The sequence below is a fragment of the Cylas formicarius genome, unplaced genomic scaffold (genome assembly GCF_029955315.1).
Source record: "Cylas formicarius isolate icCylForm1 unplaced genomic scaffold, icCylForm1.1 PGA_scaffold_9__14_contigs__length_23061073, whole genome shotgun sequence".
NCBI lineage: Eukaryota > Metazoa > Arthropoda > Insecta > Coleoptera > Brentidae > Cylas > Cylas formicarius.
The window spans coordinates 9,158,518-9,169,990 of NW_026844365.1; the positions used below are offsets into that span (position 1 = coordinate 9,158,518).

General features: G+C 36.2%; 1 protein-coding gene across 1 annotated transcript in view; it reads right to left on the bottom strand.

Annotated features, from left to right (window-relative positions):
• Positions 1–11,473, bottom strand: part of LOC132707486 (GTP-binding protein Di-Ras2) — a 76,893-nt gene extending 65,420 nt beyond the window's left edge. The window contains exon 1 of the mRNA XM_060679361.1: positions 11,215–11,473. The gene's annotated coding sequence lies outside the window, so the exon portion shown is untranslated. The remainder of the gene's footprint in view (positions 1–11,214) is intronic.

An 11,473-nucleotide genomic window follows, 5' to 3' on the forward strand; every position in this document is an offset into this window, starting at 1 on the left:
ACACCTTACTGGAATGATGAAAATAAGAAAAGGGTGTTGTAAGTAAAACTACAAGGCAGACGATCTGTGAAATTGTGGTGCGGAATATACCGATCAAAGGTTAATGAACTCTAGACAATATTTAAATATGCTCAGAAGTGAAATACAACCATAAATAAATAAATAAAATACCGGTTTCTGAACTTGCTCAATTAATATGGCAGCAAGATGGTGCTCCGTGCCACCGGGGAAACGAAATCACTGAATTTTTAAATCAAAATTACAATCTTTGGAGAGAACAAAATGGAAACATCTGGTGGCCACCTCGAAGTCCAGATATTACCCCACTGGACTTTTTTTATGGGGGACAACTAAAGATATGGTATATAAAGAAAGATGCAGTACGATAAATGAACTATAAAGGTGTTTTAGAGGAGCTATGGTCCATCTAAATAACACCGATTTTGTTTCTAGTCCTATAACCCATGTAAAGGTTGTTTATATAACGTGAATTATTCAAAATGGTGGACATGTTGAAAATCTACTGTAGTATGTTACATCGTTGACTATATGGTGACATTTTAATTTCCTAAACCAACATATGTTTTATATTAACTCCAACCATTGCAAAAATCGTTACAATTCATTGCAAAAAAATTCTTTTAAATAATATATTTAATAAATATTTAAATAAATTACACGTATTTTCACCCGCTTCTATAAAAATATCAACAACATTGGCGTCCCATTAAAAAAAAAATGAATACTGCAAATTGAAAAAATGTGTTTTTAATATGAACGGACGATTGTTTAAGATTTTAAAATAAATAAAGAGAAAGTTTCTCTCCACGTGTCTCTCAGCAGTATCAAAAGAGATTGATTATATTGCTGATGTGGCCAACGTGGAATAGTTAAAATTGAAGTGAGAACGCAGTCTACTAAACATCGTGATGTTGCACTTGGATATGTTAATCTCCGTACCGCTGGTGTTGCACCACAGTACACAAATAAATTAAAGAGAACTGATTCAATGTGAGCCACTCTGCCTAATGGACCATATATGTCATGAGGTAAAAAGTTATGCACTGGTACGATCTGTTGGGTAACAATTTCCAATAACAGGGTTAAATTTTTTTCAAACATTTTCAAAAAATTTGGGAACTGTCAAGCAAATAGGACGGTAATTTTTGACATGCGTTTCCACAAAACTTGTCTTCCAAAAATATGGAAAGTAACCACATTTTAAGGAATTCTTCAAAATAATACGAACAACTACTAAGCATAATAGAATGAAGGTCCAGAAGCATTATGTTCAGTTAAGATTTCAGATATTGTAATAGAATAACTTTTAATATTTATGCCAATGAAGAGGATGGCGACGTCAGGGTCTGCACGGTCTTCATTTTCCTCGAGCACGGATGGACCGAGACTTCCACAAACCGGTGCATGATTTAGCTGAATGCTAGGCAGTACGTGGGTTAGGTGAACACATCCGGATTTTTCATGCAGCAGGTGTATGGATTGTTGATTTCCCTCGGTCTTTAAGGCCATGCACTATTTAAGGTGGGTTTGCTGTGCACACCATCAACTTGAGGAGTGTGGCAAAGGAGTCCGAAAATTACTCTTTAATTTGGGTACCTTAAGCGGGGCCTACCCAAACAAGGCCTCTACCTCGAAGTCATAACACATTGCCTCACCGAGTCAAATACGGTGGGTACAGGTCAGTATTTACCAAAACCTCTCTCTTGGGGTAACTAACCATTAAGAAACCCTTGTTACTTTCGAAAAATCTATGAAATCAAAACTATACGCGCTCCTCAGTAAACTGGAGCTCTGGGTAACGGTAGGTCCTAGAGGACCGCTATTGGTACAGAAATGATCAGAGTCGAAAAAAAATTTTTTTTGTCTGTCCGTTCTCTGTTCTTTGTTCCAGGGTTTTTCCACGATAAATTCCGAACGGTTTGAGCTACATACTTCAAATTTTGCTCTTTTTTAACCGTCCACAGTGTGCATAAGACATGGCAGCGTTCAAGCATCAGCGTCCATTTTCTTTCGATTTTCGGCTGTTTTTTGGACATGGCTATGAAACAAGATAAGTGTCCGAAATTTGAAGGTATCGATTTCAAATTTGGCAGACAAATAGCGTTTGGCCCCTAACAAAACCTATTGAATTTGGGGGGGTTGGGAGGTAGGGAATTATTTAAAAAAAATAGAAAATCAGGTTTGCAAGGGCCTAAGAAAAAAATCATTTCTCCAAAACCGTTAATGCAGCCAAAAAAGTTCTTGAACTAGAAGACGCACAAAATTTTGCTCCATAAACTTTTTTTTATATAATTTTTCAAAAATGTACAGAGTGGGTCACATATAAAAAAAAATGAAAAATGGGTGCCCCTAATAGTGAAAATTGGCTATAACTAAAAGACTGTGTTTCATATGTTAGTTTCTTTTACATAACAATGTAGCCCGTATTGACGGTCGAAACTTTTATATTTAAGGTTTTCACCTATTGTACAGGTTGTCCGCGATATTCCGTGCAATATAAGAAACGCGTTAAGTGTCGTAAATTTGCACAAGTATTTTTTAAAAATAAATTTGTAAAATTTTTGTTTTGCTTATTTTGTCTTCCATTCACCCTCGGAAGATACAGTGCAACAACTTTTCTTTCAGGATTTTTTTCGATTATACACAGGGTTCTCCAATTATAGACAAAAATCTAAAAAACCCAGAAAATTGTTCTTTTCCAGAGTAAATTATTAACCGCAAATTAAAAATCATAAAAAATATGGCTTAAATGGAAAGCTATAAAACATGGGATAATTTGGTTTTAAACAGTGTCATAAGCTGTATCGAGAGAGTTTTAGGTTTCGTCTATCATACATCATATCTTTGGGAATCGTTATTACTTACGTATTTTTTATATCCATCAAAGTTTGTCGTGATTTTGAAATTCGGCGATAGGTGATAGACGCTGTATAGAGGGTGTATGCACAATCTTGTTTAAGATCATCACAGTGAAAATCGGTCACCAATTCCGGATCAATAGCATGACTCTGAGATGGGTAGTTCGTACCCCGGTTTCTGCTAGCTTTCCTACTAAGGTGATAGACACAATTGATATCGCACCAACACATTCACCAAATAAACCCGTAAGCTACTACTCAACCATTACTTCTGGATAGTTATTATGTTCACGTCGGAAAGTCCGTGTCTAGGGTACGAAAAACAATCGAACTTTAACCTATCGAACTGATTGCAAACGTTTAATTAACCTATCCGAGGTCGCTCGGGGACGTGAGCGCGCGGTTTGGGAAACGAACCCTTTCACGGATTTATTTCCATAATTGTGTTTTCGGAATGTCGTTTATTGAACAGGCCCCACTCCCAATTTCAATTATTTGTTTTAACTGCCGTCGACACTTTTACCGACGGTTTTTGTTTTCGCCATATTCTCGCTAAACGAATTCAATTAAAATTTAATAATTCAAAAGTACTGCGGTCTTGTTTAATGGAATTCCCCGCAGCAGCGCATTTGGCATCCGTATGCGGATAATAGAGCCCACGGTGAAGTAATAGAGTTGCGATTTGGTGGTTGCTGGTTCTGTCTTTTCCCTGCACCCATGATTAATGCGACCTCCAAACAGAATTGTTTGCATTTTATTGGAAATTGTAAATAAAGATACCGCAAACGGAGAATTTGTTTACAACAAATCCATCAAGAAGAAACGATGGCACAATGTTTTTGGCTATGCTTTTGGATAGCACCTTCTCATGGGAAAATCATGTAAACAATGTAATAGATAAATTCAATAAAGTAATATCTAATTTTAGTGTATTATGTAGGTATATTCCGTATGAAAGTAAAAAAATGGTTTATCAGACTAATTTTAAGTCTCATATGAGATTCTGTCTTGTTACTTTCGAAAATCGGTGAAACCGAATTTGTCGAAATTATACGCGCTTGGCAACAAAATTCATATCTCGGCAACGGCTGGTACACAAATGATAAGCGTCGAAAAAAAATTTTTTTTAAATGTTGTCTGTTCTCTGTATTCGGTTTTTTGTCACCGCTTCATAAAAACGAGAATAACTTCGGAACCGTTGGAGCTAGGATGCTGAAATTTGCCTCCTTTTAAACAGACCACGAGACACATTAGCCTGTAGGAAATGGCCTAGATCGAAAATTGGCGTCTATCTCTTTTTCGCGATTTTCGTCTGTTTTTCGTACATCGCTATGGAGCACCGCCATCGACTTCAAATTTGGCGGACAAATAACATTTGGTCCCTTGACGGAACCTATTCAAATTGGGGGGTCTGGAACTATTTTTTAAAAAATTAAAAACGAATTTGAAGGGTTTCGAGAAAAAACAACATTTCTCAGAAGAGGTACACACGATCAAAAAATTATTGAATCAAAAGAAGCGCGAGATCCTGGTTAAAATCCTTTATTCTTGATAATTTTTTAAAAATGTTCAGAGTGCTTCGAATTTGCAAAAAATTGAAAATTCGGTTCCCCTTCCGTATGGACTGCTAATACTTTGTCTTTTAGGTTTTTCCATATTGTACAGGGTGTTGTGGATATTCTGTGCCATATTCAAAAATGTAATAGATGTCTCAAATTTGTATCTATCGACTTCAAATTTATCAGAGAGGTGAAAGTCCACAACCACAACTAAACTGTAGAAGCGGGAAGCAATCAAGAATTGCCATGTATTTAAAAAAAAAATTGAAAATGTTGTTTTTGTTATTTTAGCTTCCAGAAAAAGAAGATTTCTGGAAAACTATTTACTGGATCTGCAAATTTATTTTACCAGAATACGCGGAAGATCCGGTACTATAACTTTTATTTGAAGCATTTTTTCGATTATGTACTGGGTTTTCAATTATAGAGCAAAATCTAAAAGACTCTGAAAATTGTTCTTTCGCAGAGTAAATTATTACCCTTAAAAAATATGGCCAGTTGGTTTAGACGGTATTGTAGACCGCATCAATAGCCATAATTTTTGTATTTACTGCTTTTCTCTATCACATACGCTCAATCTACAAGTTTTTTCTCGGAAACCATTAACTGTATTGGAAAAATTCATATACCAGGAAAAGTGAGAGATCCAGGATTATAACCTCAATATCGAAGATTGTTTGAATTATATACAGGGTGTGTCGTTTATGGGCAAAAAATCTTAGAGGTCATAAAACGTTCCGTTTTTGTTCGTAAATTATTGGCGATAAATGAAAAACTGTCAAAGATGGGAAATTTTATTTGAGAGAAAGTTTCAGTTTTCGTCTATCATACAATGTACGCGAGATATTTGAAAAAATAACATTTTAAATTGCAATTAACAGTATAAATTTTTATATCAATCAAAGTTTGTCGTAATTTTGAAGTTCGTCAAAATGAGCGAGTCACTTTATACACAGTGGTCCGCGGGAACACGATAGAGAAACAATGCATCCTTCTAGGAGAAAATAACCAACAACTAATATTTTAAATTTGTTCAAAACAGATGGCACTGCCACTGTAAATGACACTATTTTAATGTAATTATTTTTTGAAATATATATTTTTTTATTTATTATTTATTATCGTGATAGTGATGACTACAAAATTCTGTTCTACGAGATTTGTCTTACACTAACATCAAAAGTTAGGACTTCATCCGATGTCTCACAGAATTTTCCCTTTTTTTTCTTTTTATAATTATCCTTATTATGGTTATTTGGGGTTACATTTAAATTGTGGGCAATTTTGCCATACACACGAAAAAGTTTGCGTTTTATTGTTTATTTTGGGTTACATATTACCGGTATTATTTGGAATATTCGCGCTAACTGCAATGACGCTTTTTTATGGACAGGCAGCTTGGGCGCAGACGCTGAGCGAGAAACACGTTAATCCGTTGGTACCAGTAACTTTTATTGCGTTTTCAAAAACGATAAATCGCTTTTGCTGACGATTTCTCATTGCTTCCTGGTTAATTTTGGGGGATACAACCTGGTCTTGCTTTCCTGGAAAAAATTACTCCAATCGAGTGACACCAGTTAAGACCAGTGTTTGGTGTAAGTAGCCTGAATTATGCACTGGCCAGTTTCAAGGAGTTATTTACGTCACAATTGGTGATATTAAGCTGCTAGAAAAGATTATGGGAGGTGGGTCCAGCACCATCGATGGTCTATGTCTATGTACCCTTTAATGGATGTAAAACCAGTTTTTTTGAACATTTGGAGGTGATACCAGAATAAAACCGCCTCGTATTTCATTTGTCAGGAAGGCTTTAAGCCCGACCCCACTATATCGTACATGTAGTAATCAAATTTGAAGCTTCGATTCTTTCCCATTCCACAACTCTGCAGAACACGATCGCCATCTGCTTAGTGAACCCATAAATTAGGCTTCGAAACAAATTCCCGCCGACCCGGAAAACCACGGAAACAGGGAAAATACCAACGGGCCACAATTGGCGTATTGCTTTCTGTTTTCACCCCCGGGGAATCCAATTTGATGACGTCGAGGTGTCGAGAAACTGCCTGGAATGCCGATGGCGATGGCAATAAAAACTGGGGTTTCGTCAGATGTATGTGATTGTGTGAAGGCCTAGTTGTGTAATTTTAGGCCTACTGCAGGAATATACATGGTGTTATTGAAATGAAATCGCATACATTAATAAATAAATGGGGGATAATGTCCTTTCCTATAGGAAATTGAATAGTACGAAACCATCAAATTAGACTGACGTCATTTAGAAATATACAAGTTCATTAAATCTTAATCATTGTTTTTCTCATTCGCATCTAGCGTTTTATGGAGCAATTTTCTAGAATACCAAGCTGCGTAATATAGATTATTTTGGAGTTTGCATCTCAAGCATGAGATTCAATAATTAAATTATGTTATGTCATTTCATTAACACCATAATATCGAAGCGAGTATTTAAATTTCTCGATCTTGTGGCGTCTGCATTAATAGAACCCTTTCTTGCCTTACGACTCCATTATTTTTAGGTTAAGATGTCCTTTATGTTGGTTAATCGATGTGCCACTCACCATCCACTTGCTTTAAGCGATCGTCTCGCAGTTTTCCATTCTTTTATAGCAATATTCCCGTCCGATCAAGAAAACTCTTGGGGACGTTGTACGATCGATCCGAAAACATACCACTTTGCTGTGACATATTTTATTCAGTGCTGGCGGCGTTGTCATATATTTTATATTACGTTATTTCGCTGATAGCGATTTTTAACGGCCTCCGGGCTTTATAGATTTCGCGAACCTTTCGGGACAATACGGGATCGCCGGCGTGCAATCTGGCCCGTAAAATCCTCGTAAATTTCGATTTTTATTGAGCGTATCCCGAAAGCTTTTAATGCCGCAGTTTTTACAACTCGCTATCGACATTGATTTTTTTTTACGAAATTACCACACTCGCTGGTAAATTTTTGTTTTTCAATAGCACAAATGAACCTCAAACGAGCAGATATCGGAAGCGTCACGACTCGCCGCTTTAACAACGTCTTTTCCGAGAAATTAATTAATTTAAAGCACAACGAAAATATCCTCGAGCAATCGAAAACTCCCTACGTCGCCTAGTCATTAATTTTAATGATCCTTTTTATAATAGCGCGAGTTATTAAATCTAGAGCTGCGTATCGACTTTCGTGGAAGATAGTTTTCGTAATGCGACGTCCCGTCCTCTCGACTGCGCCAGTTATAACCGTACAATGCGGGCACTGATCGCGATCCGGCGGGGTTAAGTAATAACGTGATTGCCCGAGCAAACAGCGCCGGTTTCAACGACGTTTACTCTACGGAAGAACGCTAATGGGTACCGAGGAAATAAGATTTAAAGTTACTTAAAGGGCACTTTACGAAATTGACCTTTGCGACGGCAACGTTTTCAATTTCGCGAGGATCCGTTCGACCTTAAATTCGCCATCGAAACCGGTTTGTTACTGTAAGCGGCGGTTGAGAAGTCGACAGGACCTTTGGGGGAATAAAATGTAGATTTCCAGCGTCGGGATTGCCATATTAGAAAGGACGATCAATTTGGGGTTTGTGCGCTTGGTATTAGTTGAGTAACAACCATGATAACCTCATTAGGAATCAATTCCTTAGGGCGATATCGTCCAAAAACGCGTGAAATTAATCATTTATTGGATGGTACAGTTGTTGAACTATGTCAAGCTGTGGTGACTACAATTTTGGGTTAGTAAAAATATTTCGCTTTATGGGAATCAAACTATTTGATTATGCAATAAACCAAAAAGCATTTACCAAAAACTAATATTAATTAATTTTAACTTCTAAATTATGAATTATGCAAATCGAAATTGCAATATATGATTTTTTAAAGACTAGTACGGAAATAATATAATTAATCATTTCACAGATTTACCGTTACAAATTGCTGCGTGTGTTGTTGAATGCGCAAATTACATTGGAATGGAATGGAAAAATTTGGTGCTTTTGCAGTTGAAAAAATACGTAATCAAGAAGGAATTATAACTCTTCCACAGTTTTTCCGGATTTGCCTTTCGTACTGCTTTGATGTAGTATGTATTAGATTCTATTACTCGAATATAAACGTAGATAATTACAAATTTACACATTTCGAGAGCTATTTTGCGTAATTTTTGGTCCTCACGCAACGAAACTGTCACAAAAATTATCGGCGTACAATCCCGAACATAACCAAATTCAAATTAGATGTTGATTCCACAACTTTGCAACCCACGACAGCCACTTTTTCGCTAGTTCGTGAGATACGATTTGGTTCGGCATATACTAAAAAATGTTTTGAAACTTAATTTGTAGCAAGTGGGTCAGACAAAGTTTGAAAAAGTTTAAGCAACAATAAAAAGGCAGAAAAATTCGCCAAAATTACCGACCGTGCAACGAGCACGAACCGTCTATATATATACACTTCATTTTATTTTTACGCTTTTTAGGTACGTAATCGAAAAACTTTTCGAGAGGGGGAGAGTTGCCCCCGCGGTGCGGTTTTTCGACGATCGTTTTAGAAACCTCCTTCGTCGAATTTTTTAAGTGCAATTTTCTACAAATGTGACAATAATTTTCTTGTTAAATTTTTTTGTGGTTTCGTTTGAGGATATAATAAAAGAGAACTCCCCTGAATATGGTATTATAAGTTGAATATGTGCCACGCTTATTTGGAAAAATTGTTATTACCCGCGCGTGAGGCTAACCAGCGTAGTAAAATTTCATTATTAAAATATTTCCTTTGTCTCCTTTTCTTCAGTCCGGGTATCATAATTTCAATACCTTCGCCGTTATTACTTTTTCTGTGGTCGTATTTTACTCGAGTTTATACGGGTCGACCGCAGTCTATTTCGTAATTGGAGGTTATCGATATGAACGTTCGATATAGGGGAGTCTTGATCTTGCTGATTTTTACTATGGTCTGGAGCAAACGACTTTAATCCACAAAGAAAGCAAAAAGCGCAGGCCATGCACGTTGCCGAGAGCTCTCTTTGATATTTTCGCGATAGCACGAAAGCTCTCTGGACCAGCCCCCACAATAGGATTTGCGCCGGGGATCCATCTTCTTTTTTAGAAATTCGAAACATTATTCACATTAAATCTTAAAACTAGAAAATACTGGGCTTATAAAATAAAATAACTGTGAACTGTGAAGTTTTTAAAATAAAATTAGTAAATAAAATTGCATCTTGAGATCAATCAATTTCTAACTAATCAAACTAATCTAAATAAACAACAATAAATATTTTGGAAGGTAAGGTATAATGATTAAAATTTCTTTAGGGTGGAAATTGTTTTTTTTTATGTACTTTTTAGAAAATTATTCAATTGCTTAACTAGCTACCACTTTTAATTTCTGAGCTAAAGCACACACAGTTGCTGTTTTTCTTATGTATTTTTATAACATCGGGTTAGTAGTTTTTGAAAAATTTTCTGCGAAGTCCAAGTCTATAGCATTAAAAAAATGTCTGCGTCATTCATATAGGTCTTTGGTACCTGTCATGAAACATGACAGCCATACACGGCAGCTTTCAATGTGATTTAAATACATCACAGACTTCAAATAGTATATTACGCAACAAGCGCGGTAAACGGCATTTGACTCACGAGTTTATTTGACACGAGCGGAGCGCAGCGAAGCGAGTTTTTAATAAACGAGTGAGTTAAATACTATACTTTTTCTACGACCGTTAGATTTTGGGCACATTTTTGCAAAATTACACGATTACATTCACTGACATGACTGTCTGAACTGACAAACTTCAAAATATAAAGCGTGGGAAATATCTCCGAAAACATCCGATTGCTCCCAAACCCGTGCGGTAAAATCCCGAAAATGTCCGAAGTGGCTCGGAATCATGGGAAACTAAACTGACGTGGTAAAGTGACGCTTCCCGCATGTTAGGTCGGCGGGTAATTAGGTATTTTACAGACGGGAGTAGAAAAAATAATTTAACTTACCGTGTGACTATTTGAATAATTTCAATGAAAAATATGCAACCCAAAAACTGTTTGATATTTAAATGGTAATATTTTCGAAAAATTAAGAAACAACCTCGATTTATGTCAAGAACGCAATGTAATAAAAACCTATCATGCTTCTAAAACAAGCTGCGAATATTAGATTTTGAGATGTATTGAAATAAAGTTAACTATCTGCGTGTTTAAAACAATATGTTTTTCGTCATTTTGATACATTTTAATCTGTTTAATCTGCTTAATGTAAGGTGATAAAAAATATCTCGTCGTTTCTTTTTTTAAATTATTTCTCAAAAATTGAGCAAGAGCGTTAAAAATTAAAACTCGTAGGTTTTTCGTGATTGTTTTAACATTTGATCTATTTAATCATCTTTCTTGTTGTTCCTACATAAAATGTCATGCTTTTTTGCTATTTAACTGTAGGGAAGGAATAGTAACAACAACCAGTCTGTCAGCTATGAAGCAATACTTAGAGATTTTTAAATATTGACAACCACCTTATATGTCGTTTGGTAGTCAAGATTTTGACGTACCTTTTTTACTATAAAATATTCCTCAAAAATCTAGCAAAAAAGTAAAATTCAAAATTTACATTTTCTTGGTTAATTTTTTAGTTATTCCAATCAATTGTTTCATACAATAAAAATAATAGTAAAAATAATTGAAGCCGATAGCTTTGAAGCAGTACTTCAAGATTTTTGGAGATGGTAATTCGAAGCTTGATCGACAAACATAAACGAAAAAAAAAATTAATTCAGTTTTCACCTGTGAATCGAAGCTGCCGAGCGAGCGTGAAGGGAAACGGCGTGCTGCAACTACAAACTGGCTCGCTTCTGATACGCGGACTGCGTGTCAAGTACCGCGGGAAAAGGAAAACAACGAGGAAAAACTAAGGAGCCGGCGAAAGTTTTCTGTGCGCGAAGACGTGAAAATTGAAGCGAGAAAGAGATAGAGCGATGCGCGGCACCGACACGTGTCGGCTGGACCAGGGAATCACGACTACTGAAGGAGCGCTCGTTGGAAA